The sequence below is a fragment of the Haliaeetus leucocephalus genome, unplaced genomic scaffold (genome assembly GCF_000737465.1).
Source record: "Haliaeetus leucocephalus isolate CR32 unplaced genomic scaffold, Haliaeetus_leucocephalus-4.0 Scaffold428, whole genome shotgun sequence".
In the NCBI taxonomy this organism is placed as follows: Eukaryota; Metazoa; Chordata; class Aves; order Accipitriformes; family Accipitridae; genus Haliaeetus; species Haliaeetus leucocephalus.
In genome coordinates, this window is record NW_010972864.1 from 4756819 (window position 1) to 4759739 (window position 2921).

Below are 2921 nucleotides of genomic sequence, written 5' to 3' on the forward strand. Positions count from 1 at the left end.
GCTTTTATACGTAACTTACGCCACTAACTTTTCTGCATGTCTCCCTCTCACTGGACATCTTACACATTCTGAGAAAAAAATCAACTTTTGTGTCCATGAGACCTGGCCACTTTATAGAAGGGCTACCCTAGCACATTACATAAACTGTTCTCAGAATATCAAAATATGAAGAGTACCAAAATTTTATCTGAATACACAAATATCCCTAGCTTTTCTGTAATGAAGGTATTTATTATTACTTCATCATGTCATTCTTTGTTATTTTCTGTTCTTTTTTTTCTAGGTCCTGTGAAGCTCTTTTTTGCTCCTCCATCCTGTGCACCATAGGAAATGTTAAAAAAGGAAGTCTCTCCAATGTCTTTAAGTTTGAAAATAAATCATATTTATAGGCAGGAAGTAAAGCAGCCTTTCTGAGTGTGGAGCAGATTTATTTATTTTGAAATTCAGAAAGGCCCTGAGTGGGCACTGACCCAGTGAGGACAGCAACTGACCCTGGACTGGAGGACTTGTTCATTGCTGACCTGGGGCAGAAGCCCCTCCTCTGAGCCCCAGGACAGGGGCAGGTGTAAGTCATATTGGGGACTGTGCCAGGATGGGTGCAGTACCAAATTTTCCCTGTGAGATGCTCAGGAAGTTGACTGAAGTGTATATATATGTGTGTGTGTGTGTGTATATATATTTGTGTGAGAGTAGGCTGCATCAAATACTGATGAAGCAGGAGGCTTAAAAGCTTACACTCTGTTTTAAAAAATGACTCAGAAACAGTGTTTTAAAAGTAATGAGACCACTGCAATAGGAAAAGGATGATGTCTGAAGCACTCAAATATGTTACCTGGTGCAAATGGAAGTCACTAGGAACTGGACTCTTAGCTGGCTTTGCAATATCAGTAGGTGACTGGCTGAATTTTTAGACACCAAAATATATTTGAAAAATCTTTCCATGAAAATAAAAATGAAATTTTTATTAACTGCTTTATATTCCTATTGTATTTTGATTTATACAGCTCTGTTTACATAATGGTCCAAGGCCCTTTTCTCTGCTGTTCTGTAAGGTACTAACAGGGGTAAGAGAAAAAAAAACACAAAAATCTTCACACAAAATGTAAAGGAGAGAAAAGCTCCAAGAGCACAAAATATCAGTTAGGTGGATGCCACTAATTCTGCCTTGTTAAGTCCAGTATTCCCAAAGGGTAATGGTCAGTGGTTTAGAATTTCTTCTTCAAGCTAGATTAAAATACTATACCTTTTTCAGTCATTTTTGTTTAGACTAAACTATTTTTTTTAATTATTAATGTGCAAATTATGTTTTTGAAAGTTTGAACTTTTGTTTTGAAATCCCATTTGAAATTACGTGACAAGTTTTCCCATTGAACAATTGTTCTTATTTATCTTCCCTGATGAGGCCATGTGCACTCTTCTTCATAATGAGGTGTGGCACAGAGAGATATAGTGTAACAGCTGGGGCTTTTTTTTTACTTTGGCTGGTACTATTATTTTTGTTTGAGGCATTTTGCCATCTTTTGTAGATCAGATTATCTTCTGTTAAAATGAAAAATGTGACACAACAAAATTGAGATATTTTGGTCTGTAAAAGAACATGCATATTTTACATTTGCAAGAAATAACTTCTATCCAGTGGTCAAAATGGAAATTCAGAACTGCCAGGAGCAGTTTTGAGTGATACACACTTTTAGTCTTTCTTGGTTTCTTATCAAGGCTCCTATACAGCTTTCACATGCAGTGATTTCTCAATAATCTAAATAAAATAAGTTTTATTGATCTTCTTTCAGAGATACCCCAAAAATAGTCTACTGACCCAACTCTCTGAAGGTCTGTAGAGAAGTTTGAGAACTACTCATTCTGAAGCTGTGTTTGCCCTTATTCTATTCTGTATTTCCCCTACATAGGAAGTATAGAACTAACTCTGAAATGCCAGAATACTGGCCCACTTCAACCACTGACGATTACATTAGTAATTTGGATATTTCACATGTTACTGCAATAACAATGATATCAGTATGGTATGAAACATTAAAAAAACATACAAAAATAATGTTAAAAATTCTGCAAAATAAAAAAAATAAACCCTCCAAACCAAACATTTGAAAAAATCTAGGAGAAATGTTTTTAAATTGGCATCTTTTGGAATATCTGATTAAGCAAAAGTTCTCAAATAAGACACTTTGGTTCATAAAAGAATATGCATACTTTATATGCAGAACAAATAACTTTTTATTTTTACTTAATCCAAAAGCAAATTTCAGATTGTTGGAGATTTCCCAGAAGAGGGAAAATCTAGATGTGATCCCTTTAACACCGGCTGCCCACAGGCTCACTGCTGGCTGCGTTGAGCTCAATACCAAAAGCAGAGTGACAGCAGGGACACGCACGACCAGCTTTGGAAGCCTCAGCCAGCCGCAAGGCAGCAAAGCACCCGTGCTAAGCAGCGTGTAGGCACAGCATGCTGTGAAGCTGCTTACCCAGCAGGAGCATGGGGCCTCGTCCCGGGAGGTGCTGAGTAACCCCAGAGGTGCTGAGCCCTCTTTTCCCAGCTTGAGGTCGGTCCTGGGAGATGCCCAGCACCGTGGTGGGCTTGGCAGGCTTAGGAGCACACCAGTAGTATTGCCCTTTCAGGGGTGAAGCGTGCTCCCTCCTCCCAGGTTCAGTGGCAGAGCAGAAGCCCACTCGATCTTTTTTTTCGCCCATTTATGGGGCAGTTTGCGTGTCCCAAGGATGCAAAAGGGGGGACTTAAAACGTCTCTGCTGCAGAACAGGGGGAGCTATCGCTGAGCAAAGTGGGGAACCCTCTTTGATTTCTCCGTCCCTCAAATCTTGGTGCTCATGCCCTCCCAAGCGAGGCCAGAAGTGAGCTGTGCAGCACATTCTCCGCCCCCCCCCCCCCCCCCCCCCCCCCCAGCACC